This window comes from Tasmannia lanceolata, unplaced genomic scaffold (genome assembly GCF_043159265.1).
Source record: "Tasmannia lanceolata isolate RefF3 unplaced genomic scaffold, GAP_Taslan_0.1 ptg000023l, whole genome shotgun sequence".
Lineage (NCBI taxonomy): Eukaryota > Viridiplantae > Streptophyta > Magnoliopsida > Canellales > Winteraceae > Tasmannia > Tasmannia lanceolata.
The window spans coordinates 29769884-29795025 of NW_027518700.1; positions in this window are offsets into that span (position 1 = coordinate 29769884).

A 25142-nucleotide genomic window follows, 5' to 3' on the forward strand; every position below is an offset into this window, starting at 1 on the left:
ATTATCGCTACCTCTCCGGTGACCAGTGGGGCCAGGCGCCGGGCAGCTCTTCTCATCAGCCACCGCCTCCTCCGCCTCAGTAGATGGCTCGAGTTCTCTAATGCTCAGATTTCTATTTCTATTCGGTGTATCTATCTGTTTCTGTTGTGTATCGATAGTCTTTGGACTATCCGCTGGTTGTATGGATCTTTTTTTTTGGGATGTTTTAGGTTTATCTACATCTGTCGCCATTATGCTGTGTCATGAATGCTATGTATGCTGACCGATTGTATGCACTTTTCTGTATGCCATTTCACATCCTCTATATATATCTCTATGTTTCATTCTTTTTGCTTGCATACCATGTATTATGCCTACTCTCTTTATCGCATTTCATGTTACTTGTTCATTTGCTCTCACCTACCCTCACTCCTTTTGTTCCACCTTTTTGGTGATGACAAAAGGGGGAGAATATTTGAGCTCCCAATGCATATATTAAGGGGGAGCAAAGCTCTATGCTTAAAATGTTGCAATCAAATTTTCATCCTTAAAGTAATGCCTTAAATGTTCAATTAAATCAAACTCTTAGGGGGAGCCCAAAGTGTTTTATTCATCCCTAAAGGGGGAGCTCCTACCCTAAAACAAATTATGTTTGTCATCATCAAAAAGGGGGAGATTGTTAGCCCAAGGGTTCAACAAGTACTCCTATTGAATTGTTTTGATGATTAACAAACTAAATTTGTTTTAAAGGTTTTATACACTAATGATTTCCATTGGCAAAGTTATAATGTTCACAGTTTACCATCCTCAAGAGTGCATGACAAGGTTGAACTCAAGGTTGAACTCGAGGTTGAACTCAAGCACAAGAATGGCAAATCAACTCAAGCATCAATGGAGTTGAGTGAAGACATGTCAAAGCCTCTACAAGGTGCCAACAAGATTGAAGACCAAGTAAATTTACCACACAAGAAGAGGTGAAGAGGCAAAGAAGCTTTGACACCAAGATTTTTATAGTGGTTCGGTCTTATCTCAAGACCTACTCCACTCTTCTCAAGTTACTCTCCTTGAGGATTCCACTATCTTCTCCAAGAAACTTAAATACGGCGTTCCTTCCGCCTTGTACAAATCGAGCTCTACGCTCCAAGGGTCTTCTACGGCGCCCTTTGTGCCAAATACAAAGAAGATGAAATGAAAAAGCTTGCTTGCCTCTAGATAGGCTAATTTAAGGTAAAGCTCACTCACTCTCACAAGAACAAGATTGAACAAGTGAAGGTCCTAAGGTCTCTCAAGAATAATCTAAGGTAAATGGCACAAGAGAGAGATGGAGAGTGAAGATCTTCAAGAGAAGGAGAACAAATGACTTTTTGTGCTCTTGAAATCTTTGTAATGTCCTTGGGTAGAAAACCCAAGAGTCCCTAGGTTCATATAAATAGAGGGGACAAAAAATCACAAAATATTCGCACCCCAACGGTCGTCTCGGACTCCGGGCTCGGAGCTCCGAGCGGCTATTATTTTTGAACCTGGAACAATTCTCGGAGTTCCGAGAATTTTCTCGGAGTTCCGAGCTCGGAGCTCCGAGAATATTCTCGGAGTTCCGAGAAGCCTACGGCCAGCAGATTTTCCTTATATTTTGCTGATTTTGTTTGGGCTTTTGGAACTTTGATTTTTCAAGATAAATGGAGTGTCATGAGGGTCCAACAATGTTGAGACACCACTATGAACATTCACAAACCCATTAAATTCTATCTAGGTTGATTTTAACTCTCCTTTGTGCCATAGACCTAGACTAAACATTGAGGACCATTTACATTCTAAATTTACTTGGTCTTCAATCTTGTTAGCACCTTGTAGAGGCTTTGACATGTCTTCACTCAACTCCATTGATGCTTGAGTTGATTTGCCATTCTTGTGCTTGAGTTCAACCTCGAGTTCAACCTTGAGTTCAACCTTGTCATGCACTCTTGAGGATGGTACACTGTGAACATTATAACTTTGCCAATGGAAATCATTAGTGTATAAAACCTTTAAAACAAATTTAGTTTGTTAATCATCAAAACAATTCAATAGGAGTACTTGTTGAACCCTTGGGCTAACACAAACCATTTGAAGAATGGAATGTCGTAGAGAAAAGGCATGCAAATTTAAATTACAAAGCTATAAATTTTTTGTTTTGCGCCCTATCTACGGAGGAGTTTAATCGAGTTGCTCTTTTTTATTCCGCCAAGGTTATTTGGGATACACTTGCCGTTTACCCATGAGGGAACATCACAAGTCAAGGATTTCAAAATAAACTTGTTAAAGAGCAAATATGAAATGTTTAGAATGGGTCAAAATGAAAGTATTTCCGAAATGTATACCCGATTTTCTAAAATTTCAAATGAATTAGCTAATCTTGGTAAATCTTATCCTACTGATGAGCTTGTGAGTAAGTTGCTTAGGTCACTTCCTCCACATTGGGATCCAAAAGTAACCGCTACTCAAGAATCAAAGGATCTCAAGGCGCTAACTATGGAAGAGCTCGTAGGATCTCTCATCACCCATGAGATGCTCCTCACTAGCCGACAAGAGGAGAAGAAGCTAAAAGAGAAAGAAAAAGAGAGTCGATCTCTAGCTCTAAAGGTCTCCAAGGTAAAAGCGAACTCATCATCCTCAAGTGAGGCGGATAGTGATGAAGAAGAAGCGCTAAGAAAATTTAAAAGCTTATGGAGAAAGAAACATAAAAAGGATAAAAAGAAAAAGAAAGAAGAAAGTGATGTTGAGGGAGTTATAAGGTGTTACAATTGTAAGAAGGCCGGACACAAAAGACCGGAATGCCCTTTTCTCAACTCATCCTCCTCGAAGTACAAGGGAAAGAAGAAGGATTGGAAGAAACACAAGGCTCGAGCAGCCGGTTGGGATGCTTTGAGCACCTCGGGAAAGAGCTCAAGTGAAGGGGAAGAAAACAAAGATGACCTTTGCCTCATGGCACTCTCCCATGAAATTGAGGTAAACTCTAACTCCTCGTGTCATTCATCAAGTAGTGATTGTGAAAAAATATCCTATGATGAATTGTGCTCAACCTTGCATTCTCAAATTTCTAAAAATAAAGTTCTTAAAAAATCTATTTCTAAATTAGAAAATGAACTTGATTTTTTAAAAAATGAGTCATCCTCTTCCATATCCAAATCTCAAGCACAAATTGAAAATTTTAAACTTGAGATTAAAACCCTTAAGGGTATTTTGGATGAGAAAACTTGCCAAATTGCAAAACTCCAAGATATGGCAAGCTCTTCCAAATCTTATGAAGATGAATTTAATGATTTTCTAAATCAAATAACCCATCTTCATAATGAAAATGAACGGTTAAGATTATGTCTCCATGGATTCTTAAATGGTGACAAAATTATTGACATAATCTTAAAGAAAGCTAGTCATAAACCTACTCATGCATTTTATGATAGGGCTAGTTTATCTAACCCTCATGTTAGATGCCATTATTGTGGAATTAATGGTCATTACCAATTCCAATGTGCATCTAAGATTAGGGATTATGGTGGAACTAAGAAATCTTAGGTTCCCAAAGCCCCCATATGATTCTCTTCATATGTTCTTAGATTAGGGGCTTATGCTTAAAATTGAATATCGTTTTATGGTTAATTAAATATCCCCTCTTATGTTGAATAAAAATTCCAAATAGGGGGAGTTCTAGGTTTGTCTTTTTCCTTGAAAAATGGGGAGCTTAAAATTGTAAATTTCATCCCTTTGTTTTTCTTTTTACCCCATCTTTTTTATAGATGCCAAAGGGGGAGAGAAATCTAGATTAGAAATCTAGTGTAAGGAAAATATATGCATGCTTTTATTGGAAAATCTCTTGTGCTTGTCATCATCAAAAAGGGGGAGATTGTAAACCCAATGGTTTCCACCTTGGCATTCCCATCTTATTTTGATGATTCCAATACACAAGTGATTTAAGATCACTAATGTGTTTGATTGTTTAAGTTGTAGATCTTAATTGTGCTAAGACAACATTGCTTGGATTGAGGCCAAGAAGATCTCATTGGACCACATCAAGAAAGCCAAAGACATCGAAGTCCAAGACGAATGAAGACTTGAAGAATCGCATTGAAGATCGAAGTCAATTTAGATTGTAAAAGATCCAATCTTAATTTAGATTTTAGAGGCATAAATTAAGTAATCTCAAACACCCCTAAAATGTATAAGTGATTGTCCTTGTGGTGTTCCAACACTTTGGAACCCTCATAACAATCCCAAGTTGGTGAAATATTGGAAGCCCAGAAACAAGAGTTGAAAATCTAATGCTGATAGGCTTCTCGGAACTCCGAGAGATTCCTCGGAGCTCCGAGAAATGTTCCAGTAAAAATTTTCTAACTTCTGTTTGTATTCCTTGAACTCCGAGATTTTTTCTCGGAACTCCGAGAACACTATAACGGTCTGATTTATAGCCGTTGGGAATTTTCACAGGAATTACAACTATGCCCTTGAACGGTCATATTTTGGTTTTCCTATATATATGGGCATTCTAAACTTCAAGACTATCAATCCTAACACTCTAAAACTCTATTTGAACATCCTAAGAGTGATCAAAGCTTGTTTATGCCTCTCATCCTCTAAGATTAGGATTTAGATCTATAGGCTCAATTTGTACATCTTCTACAATTTGTAAATCCTTGTGAGGGATTGTTTTTGTTCTTTCTTTCTTATCAAGAACTTTGTATTGGGCGAGTGTTCGGAGAAGCGTAGCTCACTCTCCGTGGTGAAGATCGCCACCAAGGTTAAAGGCGGTTGGAATTGTAATCGGCATTGATCTTCGCCGAAGTTAAGAAGATCACATAGTGAAGCCATCAACGGGTTTGGTTGGTGGAGTGGAGTAGGCCTCGCATTTTGAGGACCAAACCACTTTAAATCTCGGGTGCACTCTCTCTTAAACTCTTGCTCTTTATTTGCATTTGCACCTTTAGATTTAACTTGTGTGCTTGAATTTCATCTTGATCTCTTAATCTTCTAAATTTGGGTTTGAGTTTTCAAAAGCTTAAAACTTGTTAGCAACCTAAATTTTTCACTCCTCATTAGTTGCCAATTCGGGACCACCCTTGGAATTTCACATATAAATGCTTTGGATCACCCCAAACAATGTGGCCGCCATTGTATTTTAAGCTATTGTGTAGATAACTTATCTACACTAGTGTATATAAACTCTTTTCTCAATATATATCTACTACAATATAGCTAGAAGAAAAAGGTTTGCTTTTTTTAAACTCTCGAATTTTCTCCATTGTTCTCTCATCTCTTTTACCGTCCTGCCCTTTGACTATTCATATCTATAAGGTTTTAAATCAAGTTATCCACCCGCATTTGTATCATGCCTCAATGTTACTCTTATCTCTCCTTCTATTACGTGTTCAGTGTCCTCTCTCTCTCTCTCTCTCTACATCGTCAGAGATATTTTTATGAATCCCCTCGCCACGTACGGGTCCAGCACTGCATATTTCTTTTCTCTAGATTTTTCTATCAATAGAAAACCTTCTTCCCCTCCAGGTGAGAATAGCTGGTCTTCCTTGGTTCTAAACATTGCAGGTCGCGGAAATCGAATCCTTTATTTGAAATAGAAAACCCTCTTCTGCAAACCCTAAGCTTCTCCCAACCTAGATCTATGATTCTATGTAGAAATCCCGTATCCAAGAAGATTGAAGAGCAAAGAGACAGTGATGGAGAGGAATTTGTGATTATGTATTCCTTGCGATGTAGAAATTTAGGTCTTTACTTCTCTCTCTATTTTTTATCATTAATTTATAATTTCGAAAATTCGATATGCCTTGCATAGTAGAAATTTATGGGTAATTTCCATGTTTTTTTTTTGTTTCTTAGAATGTGCCTAATATAATGGTATAATGGTGTATCCGTCTGAATTTCTTAGCTTGCACAAGATGTTGAGATAAAGCAAGGAAAAAACAAGAGAGAAAGCAAATCTCTGCCTCTTGCTCTCCCCTCCAGAAACTTTGTATTCCTTCGCAACTCTCAGAGATTGTTCTTACCCTATAGAAACCTGCTCCATCGCTACCACCTCTTCCTTTCTCCGAACCTAGGTTAGTATTCAAATCCTTTTAATCTAGGTTAGCTTCTTTCTATGAAAACCCAGTTAATCTCTCTGTTTTAAATTTCCGTGTTTTTTTACTTACTTTGTCTGTCCTAGACGCTTCCCAATAGCAATAGGATTTTTGTTCTTCAATATAGTAGAGGAGCCTTAGAAGAGCTTCTTTGTCGTTTCCTTGGTCGAACCATGAGCTCTCTTTGCGTTATTGTTGTTCCCAACACTAATCTGAAAAGGGGTGACTAAAATGGCTAATTTCCCTTTTGTTCATTTCTCCTTCCATTAGTACTTTCTTCTTCTATTGTTTAAGGATTTTTGTTCTTCTGCGTGACAGAGACACCACACAAATGTCTTGATGTGGCTTCCCACTTCTTCTCAGTATTCAAATTGAAAAGCTATGAGTAAAATGCCTAATTTCCCTTTTTCCTTCATAAAATATTGAAATAAACAAGAGGGGGGGTGAATTGAATTTATCTCAATATTAGGCCTTTTTAATATTTCCTATGAATCCTAATTGGAATTTTTCTTCACTTAATTAAATATTTGGTTAGTGCAAATATAATTGAAAAACAAAAAGAAATGCCAAACCAAACAATAATGGAAATGCAAGAGTGAGAAATGACACACCGATATATAGTGGTTCGGCCAACGGCCTACTCCACTCTACTCAAGGTCGCACTTGAGGGATTCCACTATTGGAGACCTCCACGATGCCCGGCTCCGAGGCGATTACAATTCCAAGGGATATTAAACAAGGATGCCCTTACACCTTTACAAAGACTCTCCTTCTCCGCCGAGTTCTAAGCGGTTGCTCTCTAGGGAATTAAAAACAGAATGCCCTAGCCACCTATACAAGATATGAAAGATTGATAGCTTGGCTTCTTCTTGAAAGCTTGATGCCCTTTGTAGTTCCTTGATTGCTCTTCAACAAGGATTTGCAAGTGATAGCTCTAAAATATCCAAACTCAATAGGTTCACAAGTGAAAGGCAAGTTTGGGAAAAACCAAAAATCTTAAGCTTAAAAGGGTTGCAAGTTTGCTTGAGTGCTTAAGAGGGTTTTTCAAAAATCAAGAGAGAGGAAATAATCCTCTAGATGTTGTATAAATAGTCTCTCCTCAAAATATGACCGTTTGGGGGTGTAGATAACAAAAATCAACTTTTAAATCAAAACCCAACGGCTCTTTTTTGAGCTATCGCAAGGTTCTCGGAGTTCCGAGAATCATTCTCGGAGTTTTGAGAATTCTCGGAGTTCCGAGAAATATTCTCGGAGTTCCGAGACAACGGCCAGAAGAAATAAAATTTCTACTGGACCATTTCTCGGAGTTCCGAGAAATTTTCTCGGAGTTCCGAGAAAGTGTCCAGACGCTACTGGACCTTTTCTCGGAGTTCCGAGGGAACTCTCGGAGTTCCGAGCTCCAGTCTCGGAGCTCCGAGAAAAATCTCGGAGTTCCGAGAAGCCTAAAAAATCTGATATTTTGATGTGTGATTTTTGGCTTTTGGAACTTGACTCCTATGATAATTTTGGAATGTTTATGAGGGTCCCAACATGTTGGTCCACCACATAAGCATTCACTAAACCGTTGAAGATCTTTAAGTGTTATTTGAAAAACAATTTTGAAAACACTTTGAAAATACTTTGCCTTGACTTGAAACTCTAAAGAGAAAGGATGTACAATGATACCTATGTAATCTTCGATCCCTCTTTAGCTTTGGTCTTCAAATGATCTTCCATCTTTGGATGCTTGCTTGAGTGATGATGTGAGCTACACTTAGCTCCTTTGGCTCTTGTTTGGTACAGCTTTAAGCATGACCAAGTTGAGTGTTGGTTTCTTCAACGATCAATCCTATCTTAAACACAACACTTCATTTGAAATTGATTAGTATTCAAAAACACAATCAATTATGTTTAGAATCATCAAAACAAGATTGGAGAGTAGACCCTTGGGCTTACAATCTCCCCCTTTTTGATGATGACAAACAAAATTGATTATGAGGTGTGTGTGGAGTGACATAGTAGGCAAGTGAATACTAGAACTCCCCCTCAATATATGCACACATATAAATGATACAAGTTATAAGCATGTGGTGCATATAGTAAATTTGAATAGATAATCAATTTCAAACCTTCTCCCCCTTTTGTCATCGACAGAAAGGGTGTAAAAAACAAATTTAGGAGTAGATAACTCCCCCTAAATCAATGCTTATGGTATAAAAATATATAACCAAGTAATGCACATATACCTGTTCATGATCGAGATGTTGACATATGTCAAAATGTTAGGTATTTTAATTAAAGTGAAGATACCTCTCCAACTTAGAAAACTAAGAAAGCTAAGAATATCAATTGAGTGATTTTTAAGATTAAAAATTTGACATCTCATTCATGCAGATACTTCCAAACAAAGATTATATATATAAATACTATATAGATAAGCTGGTTAAAGGCACAAAGTATTTATTTGGCAATTTCTTTAATTTGATCCGCACTCCAAATGTTTAAGGCACTTCGGATATAACAAATTCTATCATCACTAAGGGGTTTTGTAAAGATATCCGCTAATTGATCTTCAGTGTTGATATATTTTAAGCAAATATCCCCTTTTTGTGAGTGATCTCTGATGAAGTGGTGCCTAATCTCAATGTGTTTTGTTCTTGAGTGTTGTATGGGGTTCTTTGTTAAGCTTATAGCACTAGTATTGTCACATTGGATGAGAATATTTTCCATTTTGATTGCATAGTCCATCAATGTGCTTTTCATCCATAGGACTTGAGCACAGCAAGCTCCAGCTGCAACATATTCTGCTTCTGTTGTGGACAGAGCTACTGAATTTTGCTTCTTGCTAAACCATGAAACAAGTGATTTACCCAAGAATTGGCAAGTCCCACTAGTGCTTTTCCTATCTACTCTACATCCAGCAAAGTCTGCATCTGAATATCCGATGAGAGTGAAGGAAGATGATCTTTCATACCACAGTCCTAAACTTTGGGTTCCTCTTAAGTACTTGAAGATCTTCTTAACTGCTGATAGGTGAGATTCTTTAGGATCCGATTGAAATCGAGCACAGAGACAGACAGTAAACATAATGTCTGGTCTGCTGGCTGTCAAATAGAGCAAACTACCTATCATACCCCTATACAATTTCTGATCCACAGATTTGCCAAATTCATCTTTTTCTAGCTTAGCAGTAGTACTCATGGGAATTCTTGATGTCTTACTGCTATCCATGCCATACTTCTTTAATAACTCCTTTGTATATTTTTCTTGATTTAAAAATATTCCATTTTTGTATTGTTTAATTTGGAGTCCTAAGAAGTAGGTTAACTCTCCCATCATGCTCATTTCAAATTCATTTTTCATTAAGGTTGCAAATTCATCACACAATTTTTGATTAGTTGAGCCACAGATTGTATCATCCACATATATTTGGACAAGGAGGATATCATGATTTTCTCTTTTGATAAACAAGGTTTTATCCACCTTTCCCATCTCGAATTCTTTTTCAACTAAGAAAGTGCAAAGCCTCTCATACCAAGCTCTAGGAGCTTGCTTTAATCCATATAAAGCTTTATCAAGTCTGAAGACATGATTTGGATGTTTGAAGTCTTCAAAACCTGGAGGTTGCTCAACATACACTTCCTCTTGGATATAGCCATTTAGGAAGGCACTTTTGACATTCATTTGATATAGTTTAAATCCTTTATGAGATGCATATGCCAAAAGTATCCTAATAGCCTCCATACGGGCAACAGGAGCAAATGTATCATCATAATCTATCCCTTCCTCCTGATTGTACCCTTGGGCTACAAGCCTAGCTTTATTCCTAGTGATAATTCCATTTTCATCCAATTTATTTCTATACACCCATCTCGTGCCAATGACTGGATGATCACTAGGTCTAGGCACTAGCCTCCACACTTTGTTCCTTTCGAAATGACTTAGCTCTTCTTGCATGGCCATCAACCAATATTCATCCTTTTCAGCTTCCTTGATGGATTTTGGTTCTAATTCGGATAGGAACGCCAAATTGTTACTCACACTACGATAGTATGATCTAGTTCTTACTGGCAATGTGGCATCACCTAAAATTTGGGATTCAGGATGATCTACCAATGTTCTCCTATCCCTAGGCAATAAGTCATCATTTTCATTTTCTACTTCCTCACTAGGTAATGTATGACTTGTTGATGCATGAGGAGGAGCACTCAATTTTGGAAAAAGATGTTCAATGGGTTCATCCTCATCATGTGGCATTTCTTGTGGTGTTGGCTCTCTTTCATCAAATGTCACATGCATGGATTCTTCTACTACTAGGGTTCTCCTATTAAATACTCTATATGCCTTGCTATGAGAAGAATACCCTAAGAATATTCCATCATCCGATTTCCTATCAAATTTATGTAGATTATCTTTGATGTTTAAAATAAAGCATTTACATCAAAACACTCTAAAATAGCTTATATTTGGTTTCAAGTTTTTCCAAAGCTCATAAGGTGTTTTCTTAGAAATTGGCCTTAAATATACTCTGTTTATAATATAGCAAGCGGTGCTAACCGCTTCCGCCCAAAAATATCTAGGGAGATCATTTTCATGCAACATAGTTCTAGCCATTTCTTGGAGAGTTCGATTATTTCTTTCAACTACTCCATTTTGTTGAGGTGTTCTAGGTGCGGAAAAATTATGTTTTATGCCATGTTCATTACAATAAGTGTCAAAATGTACATTTTCAAATTCTGTTCCATGATCACTTCTAATGTGGGAGATGGCAATACCTTTTTCATTTTGAATTTGATTGCACAATGTAAGAAAGTTTTCATAAGTTTCATCTTTATGTCCGAGAAATATGACCCATGTGAATCGTGAGTAGTCATCCACAACTACAAACACGTACCTCTTTCCACCTAGGCTACTAGTCTTCATTGGTCCAAAAAGATCCATATGAGGTAGCTCCAAGGGGTAGGAAGTTGAAATCATATTTTTAGGTGCAAATGAGCTTTTCAATTGTTTTTCTAATTGACAAGTTCTACAAATGTGATCCTTGATGAATTTGAACTTAGGCAATCCTCTAACACTTTCTTTTGAGGAGAGGGTCGAAATGAGATCCATTCCGGCATGACCCAACCTCCTATTCCATAGCCAAGAATCCTCACTAATGGCATTAAGACAAGTCACATTTTGGAGTCTAAGATCATCTAATCCAATTGTGTAAATGTTATTGTCTCTAGAACCTATGAATTTGACTACTCCATCTATCTTATTTTTAACAATGCATTTATCGGGATTGAAGACAACTTCAAAACCATTATCACATAATTGACTAATGCTAATAAGATTATGGGACAAACCATCAACAAAGAGTACATCATGTATGGGAGAGGTAGAGTTACCTATGGTGCCTTCACCTTTGACTTTTCCTTTCTTGTCATCTCCAAAGGTAACTTCTCCACCATCCTTGAGTGATAGTGATGCGAATTGAGTGAGGTCTCCAGTCATGTGTCTAGAGCATCCACTATCAAGGTACCATGTGTTCCTCTTGTTATGGCTTTTAAGGCATACCTACATATGAATAGGCAAGTGAGATCCCTTAGGTACCCAAATCCTCCTAATCTTGCTATGTTCATTTGTTTTTACTTTAGAGTTCAATTTGATTTTATCTTGTTTAGCATGTAAGCAAGCAACCTTGTAATGACCTTCTAGACCACAATAAAAACAAATTTTGGTACCACTAGAAGAAGCCTTTTCAAGTTTGTTTTTATAGTTAGATATGGTAGTATTCCATTTGTGTCCAAGTCCACTTTTATCACTTGACATTCTTTGAATATTAACAAGCCTATCCAATTTTAATGAACTATTTTCAAATTTTTCAAAGAGTTTCTTGAGTTCATCATACTCAAAAGATAGTTTACCGTTTTCATGCTTTAGTTTGTTATTTTCAATAGAAAGATTTTGTCGATTTTCATTCAAAGTCTTAATGGTAGCATTTAGCTCATGAATTTTTACTTTGCATTTTTCATTTTCATCATCTAAAAATTCATGATCCTTTTTTAACCAACCAAATTCTTTTGTCATGTTAGCAAGAGAATTTTCAAGTGATGCAATTTTATCAAATTGAATTTCAAGTTCATCATTTGCATTTTGTAAGGAATCTAGAACTTCTTTTAAGACAATAACATCATTTAAAGTGTTTACCTCATTGTTGTCGTTTGTTGAGGCCATGAAGCATACGTTCCTTGCTATCAAGCAATCTTCGCCATCATTTTGTTCGCCTTCGTTTTCAATTTCTTCATCCCACGTGGCGGTCATTCCTTTCTTGCCTTCTCTTCTCTTGAAGCGGTTGTTTGAAGTGGGTTCATTGTTGAGTGGACAATCCGGACGAATGTGTCCAAGCTTCTTGCAACCGTAACATCGTGGTTGAGAAGATCCATCACCGAGTTCTTCTTTCTTCTTGAATGGAGGGTTTGTCCTTCTATTTCTCATCCCTCCCATGTTCCTTTGCAAGAATTTGATCCTTCTTGTTAGGAGGGCAACTTCATCTTCCATGTCTTCTTTTGCATCTTCATTTTCACCTACATTACAAGCAAAAGCAATTCCTTTTCCTTTTTCGATTTTAGTTTCGATTTCGGGTGCTTTTGTTTTGAAAATCATTTCATGGGTGATCAAGGACCCTATTAGTTCATCTAGGTTCAATGTGTTCATGTCCTTGGCTTCGGTGATTGCGGAGGTTTTGGATTCCCAAGACAAAGGTAAGGACCTAAGGATTTTAGTCACTAAATCTCTATTGGAAAATTGTTTTCCAAGACCCCTTAATCCATTTACAAGATTGGTGAATCTAGTGTACATGTCGGCAATTGTTTCATCGGTAGTCATTTGAAAGAGTTCGTATTGCCGAAAAAGATGGTTCATTTTAGATTCTTTTACTTGATTGGTTCCCTCATGGGTGACTTCTAAAGTGTCCCAAATTTCCTTAACCGAATTCAAATTTGATACTCTATTGAATTCTCCGGGAGATAGAGCACAAATAAGAGAATTCATGGCTTTGGCATTATAATTCGAAGCTTGTTGTTCGGCTTCGGTCCAATCATTTAAATTTCTTGTGGGTAAGATGTATTCATTATTAATTGCTCTCCACATTTGATAGTCTTGGGTTAAAAATATTTTCATTTTGGTTTTCCAAAAACCATAGTTTGTTCCATCAAAATAGGGTGGCCTAGTGTTTGAGTAACCTTCATGGTGTTGAGGGTAGTTTGCCATTTTAGAATCTTTACTCTACACCGGTTAGGGTTTTCTAAAAATTAGAGACGAGGCTCTGATACCAATTGAAATAAACAAGAGGGGGGGTGAATTGAATTTATCTCAATATTAGGCCTTTTTAATATTTCCTATGAATCCTAATTGGAATTTTTCTTTACTTAATTAAATATTTGGTTAGTGCAAATATAATTGAAAAATAAAAAGAAATGCCAAACCAAACAATAATGGAAATGCAAGAGTGAGAAATGACACACCGATATATAGTGGTTCGGCCAACGGCCTACTCCATTCTACTCAAGGTCGCACTTGAGGGATTCCACTATTGGAGACCTCCACGATGCCCGGCTCCGAGGCGATTACAATTCCAAGGGATATTAAACAAGGATGCCCTTACACCTTTACAAAGACTCTCCTTCTCCGCCGAGTTCTAAGCGGTTGCTCTCTAGGGAATTAAAAACAGAATGCCCTAGCCACCTATACAAGATATGAAAGATTGATAGCTTGGCTTCTTCTTGAAAGCTTGATGCCCTTTGTAGTTCCTTGATTGCTCTTCAACAAGGATTTGCAAGTGATAGCTCTAAAATATCCAAACTCAATAGGTTCACAAGTGAAAGGCAAGTTTGGGAAAAACCAAAAATCTTAAGCTTAAAAGGGTTGCAAGTTTGCTTGAGTGCTTAAGAGGGTTTTTCAAAAATCAAGAGAGAGGAAATAATCCTCTAGATGTTGTATAAATAGTCTCTCCTCAAAATATGACCGTTTGGGGGTGTAGATAACAAAAATCAACTTTTAAATCAAAACCCAACGGCTCTTTTTTGAGCTATCGCAAGGTTCTCGGAGTTCCGAGAATTCTCGGAGTTCCGAGAATTCTCAGAGTTCCGAGACAACGGCCAGAAGAAATAAAATTTCTACTGGACCATTTCTCGGAGTTCCGAGAAAGTGTCCAGACGCTACTGGACCTTTTCTCGGAGTTCCGAGGGAACTCTCGGAGTTCCGAGCTCCAGTCTCGGAGCTCCGAGAAAAATCTCGGAGTTCCGAGAAGCCTAAAAAATCTGATATTTTGATGTGTGATTTTTGGCTTTTGGAACTTGACTCCTATGATAATTTTGGAATGTTTATGAGGGTCCCAACATGTTGGTCCACCACATAAGCATTCACTAAACCGTTGAAGATCTTTAAGTGTTATTTGAAAAACAATTTTGAAAACACTTTGAAAATACTTTGCCTTGACTTGAAACTCTAAAGAGAAAGGATGTACAATGATACCTATGTAATCTTCGTTCCCTCTTTAGCTTTGGTCTTCAAATGATCTTCCATCTTTGGATGCTTGCTTGAGTGATGATGTGAGCTACACTTAGCTCCTTTGGCTCTTGTTTGGTACAGCTTTAAGCATGACCAAGTTGAGTGTTGGTTTCTTCAACGATCAATCCTATCTTAAACACAACACTTCATTTGAAATTGATTAGTATTCAAAAACACAATCAATTATGTTTAGAATCATCAAAACAAGATTGGAGAGTAGACCCTTGGGCTTACAAATATTTTGGTTTTTCTCAGAGGGCATAAATGTTTGCAATTCTTCCGAGAATTACAGGGAAGATTTCATTTTTCCTTCTATTTGTATTTTCTTCTTCTATTGATTTCAGTTCATTTGCCAAGTTTGTTGCTAAAAGCAAAGAAAACATTTGACTAGGATGGTTGGTGTATATGAAGAACGAAAAAAATTGGAAGTATTGGAATATGATAGTAACCAAATGGGGCTTATATTGGGAGGGTAGTGAAGAAGCTTTCAATTTTAGTGAGGTTTTATCAGCCCAGATGGGTCCAATTATATTTTCTTCCACTATTATTTTATTTTATTTGTTCAAGGAGAAATGGTGGGATGGAAAAAAAACTGCAAATATTATTTCCGCAAGCCTGTGTTTCTTTAAAATGTGCATAAAATGAATCTCCTGTCCATGTCGGATTTTGGGTATTCACTTTGATGCGCCTATACGAGAAAGCAATCTCTCTCTCTCTCTCTCTCTCTCTCTCTCTCTCTGTGGGGGGGCGGGGGGCGAGGGTGTTCTTTTCCCAAAAGAGTCTTGGTCCCATATATCCATTCGGAACTATTCTTTCTAATTGATGTATTGTCTTAACTTGGTTTTAATCCTGCAGTTAAAATTTGATAGTAACCTCATAATCCATTTGTACCATAAGCTAACACAATATGCTGTAAAAAAATCTATCTATTTGCATCATGCTGTTATTTATATGTTTGAATAGAAGCACCACAGTAAATTCATGCTGGAGTTCTATTCTGTTGAACATTGATTTTCCTAACTTTGGGATTGATCTCCCTCCCTTTCTAATTTGGAGCTTTTCTCCCCTAGCTAGAGGATATAAAGTCTCATTTTTTTATTATCAAATCTTCATAAGTCAGACATTTGTTCCTTTCTTTGTTTTCATTTTTTTTCAATTCTGTGTTTTTCTTGGGGTTATGATTCTGTTAAATTTGCTGTAGAATATACGTTGATCAACATATCTGTTCGTGTAAAATAAGTAAAGGTGAAACACATTAATTGTGTTTTAGGAAGGAGTGTAAAAAGTACTTTCTTTTTGCCATTTTCCATTCTAATAAATCTACACAATGCAGTCTTTTTCACAAGCTTTTCAAATTGTGACATTCTTTTTCTCTACGTATATTGTATAATCAAAACCGTTTGATCTATTCAAAAAATAGGTACTGACCGACAATTAGTACTGTACAATACCAATCATGATTTTTTTTAAAAAAGGCATAGCAATCAAGGTTTTTCTCCTTTACTCCGCAATTCTTTATTACAAACTTGGATTAGCCTTTACAAACTTGCCAGATAATTACAAAAGGGGGGGGGGACAAGGGAGTGCACGTGCACTCATCAATTTCCTGCATTGATTGCTTTGAAAATGCTAAAGAGAGCATGTCTGTTATACTCTTTTTCGAGAGCCATTTTGGGGTTCCTACAGGTGTCCCACTGCCTTCAACTTGGACCTGACTCTATGATTCGCCAAGCCCAATTTACTGTTTGCCTATGAAAATCTAAACCAAAAGGGGACACATCATCAGGCCAATGCCAAAAATACAATGTTTGTTCCCTTCAATACAAATATGTATTACTTAGTTTCAATGGATATTCGGGGTATTTAAAAAATTAGTTTCATTTCATATCAAACTATCTATTGCCCAATGCCTTCACTTTCTTTTTAGCATTTTCCATCCTGACAAATGTACATAATATTGCACTCTTTTCCCTTATTTTTAGTATTTATATTTAACTTAAATTTTTCCCGACCTTTTCAGAACTCACTTTCAATTTAGTGTCGACATATCTATTGACCTTGGTAAACTCATGGTTTCCGACCTAAATAACCCTATCACCATTGCACTTACAAATTTCCGCATGTTATAGCGAATTAGCGATTGAACGAGGATTGGATTAACAGTTTCAAAATATCTATTTAAAATTTTTCGGTAAATATAATTGTACTGCAACCAAAATATAATTGTACTACAACCATATAGACAATTTCACAGATTGCAAAGTATGGCATGTCTACTGTATTCTACAAATTTTAAAACAGCTTACTATTAATCATTTAAGTTTTCTTCTTCGCCCGTGCATCGCACGGGGTTTCCTATTAGTATATATATATATATATATATATATATATATAGCAAAAGAGAAAAGGAGAGAATTTTTTGAATTTCTCCCAAAATTCTAATAGAATTACACATCACTTTTTTTTACTTTTTTTAACAAAGGCACCCATTCAACCCACATATTTCCAATCCTACCCCCTCCTTTATGCTTTTCAACAAAGGCACACATGAAAGCCACATAATTTCAATCCTACCCCCTCCTTTATCCTTTTGTAATAAAATTCTTTGCAAAATTACGGATTGGGTGCATATGTCACATAATACTACGGATTTTTGTTAACATATTGCATAATACTACGGATTCAGACACCTTTCAAAATATTGACGAATTCCGGGCACCTTAAGAGAACAACATATTATGGAAACTTCTATAGATTGGAGGGCTAGGATCAGCCTATGGAAATAATTTTACGGGCACAACCTATTTCTGTTGTGTTCCATCATATGGACGGTTTGGATCAACCTATGATGTGGTCCATACAGTTTTTTGTCGACCCGTGCATCGCACAGGGTTTTTTACTAGTATATATATATATATATATATATATATATATATATAGCAGAAGAGAAAAGGTGAGAATTATTTGAATTTCTCCCAAAATTCTAATAGAATTACACATCACTTTTTTTTACTTTTTCTAACAAAGGCACCCATTCAACCCACATATTTTTGATCCTACCCCTCCATTATGCTTTTTAACAAAGGCACCCATTAAAGCCACATAATTTCAATCCTACTCCCTTCCTTTATGCTTTTTTAATAAATAAAAAGTGGACAAAGTCTCTATAGATTGGAGGGCTAGGATTAGCCTATGGAAATGATTTTACGGGCACAACCTATTTATGTTGTGTTCCATCACATGGACGGTTTGGATCAACCTATGATGTGGTCCGTATAGTTCTTTGTCGGTCCGTGCATCGCACGGGGTTTTTTACTAATATATATATATATATATATATATATATTGGGAAATGATTTCAGCGCCCCAATGTTTTGATAAACATGCGCTCACTTTTTGGTCGTGTAGCATTAAAGGGTTTTAAGAGCTTTTTGAGAACCCTGATATCCTCTGACACCCGTTTAAATGCTACACAACAAACAAGTGGAGCGCATGTTTACCAAAGTAGCCATGTTGTTTGGGTTATGTTACATATTGATTCTATAGGACCTAACATAGATAGGGTGTCGCTAAGAAATCATCTCCATAGGATCATGGTAAGCGTTGATTTGTGGAGGTTTAAAATGGACGTCTACAAAATGGGTCCATTTTGTGCTTCTACAGATCGAATGGTTAGGATGATTGTATGGAGATGGTTTGTTAGGAACACCCTATCTATGTGAGGTTCTATGGAATGAATGGGTTGGATGAGTCAGACAACATAGGAGATAGTGTATTTATAGTGGCTTGCTCAAATAATTTATCTGAGCTATAGCTCAGAAACCTCACCCCATATATATATATATATATATATACATATATATATATATATATATATATATAGAGAGAGAGAGAGAGAGAGAGAGAGAGAGAGAAAAGAGAAGGTACTCCCTGGAGTAGATAACTTATCTACTCCCTACCTTAAAATAACAGTTGGGGCCACATTGTTTGGGTGATCCAAAGCATTCATTTGACGGGCCCTCACATAGATAGGGTATGCCCAAAAAATCAGCTCGATAGGATCATCCTAACCCTATGAACTGTGGGGGCAAAAAATGGACAGATTTGTGCAGGTTTATACACGTCCATTTTTGCCTCCACAGTTCATAGGGTTAGGATGATCCTATCGAGCTGATTTTTTGGGCACACCCTATCTATGTGAGGGCCCATCAAATGAATGCTTTGGATCACCCAAACAATGTAGCACCAACTGTTATTTTAAGGTAGGGAGTAGATAAGTTATCTACTCCAGGGAGTACCTTCTCTTTTCTCATATATATATATATATATATATATATATATATATATATATATATATATATATATACACACACACACACACACACTAGTAAAAAACCTCGTGCGATGCACGTGCCGTTTATAGTGTCTTGCTCAGATAAGCTATCTGAGCTATAGATTAGAAACCTCACCCCCTATATATATATGAGGAAAATGATTGTGAGCTTTAAGCTCATATAGCTTATATGAGCTTGTGGGCCCAAACACATGGGTCCCACATTTTTTGTGGTGATCCAAACCATTCATTTACAAGGCCCCATCTTCGATAGGGTGTGTACCAAAAATCAACTCCATTGGATCATCCTAACCCCTCCAAAAGCGGAGGGCAAAAATGGGCAGATTTGTGGCAAACAGTGTCTCTCCATTTTGCCCTCCACTTTTGGATGGGTTAGGATGATCCTATGGAGCTGATTTTTTGTACACACCCTATCTATGTAAGGGCCTTTCAAAAGAATGCTTTGGATCATCCTAACAATGTGGGCCCACATGTGTTTCGGCCCTCAAGCTCATATAAGCTATATGAGCTTCAAGCTCACAATCATTTTCCTCTATATATATATATATACTAGTAAAAAACCTCATGTGATGCACAGGCCGATAAAGAACTGTACGGACCACATCATAGGTTGATCTAAACCATCCAAGTGATGGAACAGAACATAAATAGGTTGTGCTCGTAAAATTATTTCCATAGGCTGATTCTAGCCCTCCAATCTATAGAGACTTTGTCTACTTTTTTTATTAAAAATGCAAAAAGGAGGGGAGTAGGATTGAAATTATGTGGCTTTAATGGGTGCCTTTGTTAAAAAACATAAAGGAGGGGTAGGATTGAAAATATGTGGGTTGGATGGGTACCTTTGTTAAAAAAAGTAAAAAAAAAGTGATGTGTAATTCTAGTAGAATTTTGGGAGAAATTCAAATAATTCTTTCCTTTTCTCTTCTACTATATATATAATCCCAGTTGGGCAACCAAGAGGGGGGTGAATTGGTTGTCTTATAAAAAATTTATCCTTTTAAAAACTTTTGCAAGATTAGTTTTCAAAAGTTTAAATGAATATTCTCTCTTAGACCTTTTGACAAACACTTGTTAGGTGACTTTTGAAAATCCTAGTTGATTATTTCCTTTTAATCTTTTTATCAAAACACTTGGTGGGTGATTGAAGAATACAAATAAAACGTAAATCCCACAATAAGATAAAGGAATAAGATGAATAGTTTCTTTTAGGCCTTTTATCAAACACTTTGTAGAACCCTAGTTAATTTACTCTCTTTAGTTCTTTTGACAAACACTTTATGGATGATTCAAGTAAGTAAAATAAAATAAAGAGCAAACACCACAACATGATAAAGTAAAGTGAGTGAGAGAGAACATACACACAAGAATCTTAGAGTGGTTCAAGAAGGAGAAGATTGCACGCAAGATTTATAGTGGTTCGGCCTTCAAACCCAAGGCCTACGTCCACTCTTCTTGAGGTCACACTCAAGGGTATCCACTATTCGAAGGCCACACAACGCCCGGCTTCAAGGCTCCTTACAAGTCAACTTGATACAAGAGGATGGCTCCGCGTCCTCCACACTCGCCAACAATCTCTCCTTAACGGCTGAGATTCAAGCCCTTCTCTTCGAGTTTTTAAACTCACGAGTCTTTAAACTCACCAAAGTTCACAACCCATCTCTTACAATGGTAGAAACAAAGTAAATGCTCTCAAGCCTCTTCGATAGGCAAGTACAAATGTAATGGCTCAATAACCACTCTTGTCACACTCAAGGTATAAACCCTAAAGAATCTCTCTTTGAAGATTGAAAGTAATGGCACATTAGAGAGAAATAAATGAAGGCAAATCTCAAAATAAATCTCAAGATTAGTGCAGGTGAGAGTTAAATGCTTTGAAATGGTTGCTAGGATTTTTCAAGAACACAATAGTTGGGTATTAGGGATTCAAGAGGTTGCTCATATAGCAAGAGTAGCAAAACCCTAATGTTTTGGTTTTTTGCACATCGCGGACGAAGTCCGGACAACCTGCAAAAGTAGCTGTTTGAATTTCAAAGAGCGCGCCAAAGTCCGTCTACGGACGTCTGCCATATCCCAGACGACTGCGATTCTCTATGTTATTTTTTGTCTAAAACATCATGTTCAGACGGACGTCCGCCAGTTTTCCGGACGACCGCATCCTTCTCAGTTATTTTATTTGAAAATGAAATGTTCAGACGGACGTCCGCAAATGTCCCGGACGTCTGTATTTTTCTCGGTTATCCAGATTTAATTTTTTGAGGTACAGACAGACGTCTGCCAAAACTCCAGACGTCCGTAATTCCTCTGGATACTCAAACTCATATTTCTTTGAGGAAATTCATTACGGACTTTGGTCTATTATAGGGAGTGTGATTCCTAGAAATTTCTAAGTCCATTTTTAACCTCCTTAAGTGCCAAAAACACAATCAACCAAGAGAGAGCATACAATCTAAGCTTCATGAGTAGCAGCTTCCCTTTTGGGCTTCTTGAGTCTTCAATCTTCTTTTTTGGCTTCATTGGACCTTCGATAAATGCATGTCACGATTTCATAGGTCGCTTGTGGTGTATCAACCCTTGATCGTATTTGCTTCAAAGGTCTTCCTTGGGCTCTTGGCTTGTAAGTGAACGCTTGAAAATGCTTGGTCCATGTGATTCTCTCCCTTGAATGAATTCATCATTTAGAATGCTTGAGATAGTCACCAACATTTGTTCAACTTCAAGCTCCTCTTGGCATATGCTAGGCTTGCTTGTGGGATCCTCAACTTGAGCTCTATGCTTGGACATCTTCCAAGGATGATGCCTCAAAAATGTGTAAGCTCACTTTGTTCCTTCAGTCATGTTGATCCTCAAGCCATGCCCTGTGTTGTATTGTGTAATGGTGATATGACATGTAAAGTTCTTGTCTAAGGCACAACACTAGAAAGCAACACATTAGTCAATAAAGACTAATCAATTTGGATTTGCTAGCATCAAAACAAAAAGGAAAAGGTGATTAGTTGAACCCAGAGGGAACCTTGGGCTAACAATCTCCCCCTTTTTTATGATGGCAAACCACATTGATTAGGAGGAAGGAGATACCAAAATAGATAGTCAAATATTATTGAAATGAAGTTCAATACTCCTCCTCACTGTATGCACAACTGTAAATAGACAATATAAATCAAGTGATGCATATAGAATATGAACTACCTAATTAATTCTAAAATTCTCCCCCTTTTGGCAGCAGCAAAAAGGGAGGTTTCAGCTGTGAAAACTCAAGATATAATACCAAGATGTGCAATGAGAACTCCCCTTATCTACTTATCATGATTATAGGGCGCTCTAAGTGAAACACTCATGATAAGAGTGAAGTAGTATATGAATATAAAGTAATCACTAGCCTTTTTTTTGTTCTTTTTTTGTAAGGCAAGTGAAGATATGCAATTTAAATACAATCATAGGGTGTTTAGTAGTATGAGCATTCTAAACACAATCTTATGAAGCCTGAGAACATACAAGATTTGATAGTGAAGCACTCTCCCTAAATTTTGTTATGCATACCCATATATCACTAGAAATGATGGCATAACAAGCAAAATGATTGAGAAGATATGACGTTGAAGGTTCTACTAGAAAACTATCATGAATATAGGATAATCAATCTTGAAATACACATGATAGGAATAGGGACAAACAACACCGAGATAAGATTATCATTTACAAGACAGTTCTATGTTTGGTCCTATGTAAGATGGGCACATGAAAAGGGTGACAACAAAATAACCTTGTGGCCTATGAAACAGGAATGATATAACATTTTGAACTCTCCTAATGCTTATCAGAAAAGATTTAACACGCAAAATCCAACACAGCCTTGATAAGCAATTTTTTTTATACTGTAAGATTAACAATGAAAGCAAAATTATAAGGGTAAATGATAAAGTGAACACACTATAATGGTCCATATAAATATAAAGAAAAGACAATTAGGCTCTCCCCCTAAGTATTTGTCACTAGCCTTGGATAGAACATAAGAGTTAAGGCATGACAAGGTAAAATGGCTAAGAAGATGACAATAAGGGTTTAGCCAAAGATACTTATTATGGAGAATAGGTACAAATGAAACGTAAAGAACATGATAAGATAGTCTATTCATAGGAAATGAAATTATTACAATGACACAAGACCCTATGAATGGAATTCTAAAAGATTTGCAAGATTAGACTTGGAAAGAGATACTTATCAATGACAAAAATGATATACAACATGAGGCCATCCAAGATAAGTTTAAAACTTGAGAAAGATATGAAATTAACGCACAAGTTAAGGGCTTTTGTCGATACCAAATATGAGAGATGTTCTCAGAATATGGACACAAGACAAGCCCAACAACACAAATGAAGCTATATAGCTTCAAACGTGAGTACTTATCATATGTGAAGAGATATATACTTGAGGAAACATATGATACGTCCAAGATATGACACATATAACTTTAAAGCTCCCCCTTTGTTATTGACTCACACATGGTGTGAATCCAAAGGGATATCCTAAATATAATCTCCGAGGGTTTTCATGTGAATAGTTGAAGGTGAATCCTTGGGCAACAATTGCATGTTTGAAGCTTCCATTATTGCACTTTTGGTACATGTTTGAACAGTTTAAAAGATCAAAAAATCTTAGCACTTCCCTTATTTCAAAAATTCATTATCACTTGTTTGTTTATTTTGAGTTTATCTTGGAATTCACCAAAACAAGTGATTTCCACTTATATGTTTATTTATATCAAACATAAATGATCATATGAAGTTTATTAACATGATTAGTATTCACTAGTTCAATGAGTGGTTGAGATGAATCATATGAATTTTGCACATTAAACCTAACTTCAATATTGATTTCCCTTAAATGATATAGGATTTTAAGTTTTGAGGGATTCTTTCAATTAGTCAATGATTTATGAAAATTTAATCTTAGGATATATCTCTTATAACTAGGTAGATGAATTTTACATGATATCAACTAATAAGATTGAAAATTCATCAAGCTTAATCTTTTTAGGCATCCAAGTTCATGTTTTGACCCATCTTAGTTCATTCAAATTTTAGAATTCATAACAGTGACTTCCTATGGATAGGCATGAATGATTTCTAGATGTAAGAGATTTTCATAAAAATTTGTTTATGATTTAATTTCCATTTTCTTTCCTAAACACAATTTTTTATTTACTTCCTCCATAATACCCATTCCCTCCATTGTTTCTGGCAAACCCACTGAAGCTCCAATCAAGAACTCCATTAAATCCGACACCAACAGAGAAACCCAATTTGGGCTTAATCTTCAAGGAAACCTCAGGTAATTTATTTTTCCTCTCTTTAAATTTATGTTTAATGAGTGCCCGTGGTTTGTGGTTGATTTCTGCTCTAAAAATTTGTGCGAAATTGATTGAGGGGTAAATATTCACCGAATTGTGCTCATTGTTTTGTCTATGTGATCATCGGTTGGAACTGCTTGATTCGGCTTAGCACTAATTGATTTGATAATGTTCTTGCAGTTCAGTGAGTCCAGTGCATGAATCTCTTCTTTATTTTGCCAATGGTTTCTCAGTTGAATGTTTAAGATCTCTTTGTATAAGAATATCTTGCTCCCATTTTGAAATCATATGATAGTTTTCTTTGTGATTTTCCAAAGGGGGCATAAGGAGTATTTGGTTTTAGAAATCTCAAGAGCATGGGTTGGATGCTTTGTTCTCTGATTTTATATATATTTGTGTCTTTGTATTGGCCATTGAAAAGGTGTGAGCCTACTGTGCGAAATCATTCAGGGGGATGAAATTATGATTGGTTGCTCTCCAAGCATCACAAGTTTACTCTGTTGGGTATTTGAACAGTAGCATAATTGAGCTCATTATGTTTTAGCTTTAGTTATTTCAATCTCTGTTCATTGCTGGTATTGATGTGATCGTTTGCGAGATTTAATTTCGGTTTTGTTGAAATTCTCCCATTTGATGGTCATCTTGAACTTGGCAGATAGGGCATTTCATTTTTTATTATTGGAGTTCACAAATTATCGTAATCTTTTGGTCACACCTATCTTCTGCATTTATCTTTTGGTGTTACTTATAATTGGGAGCGATTTCAGCGGATCCCGCTAAAGGAAAAGACAGGCTAGGGTCATTCATGTTGGAATATGGTTAT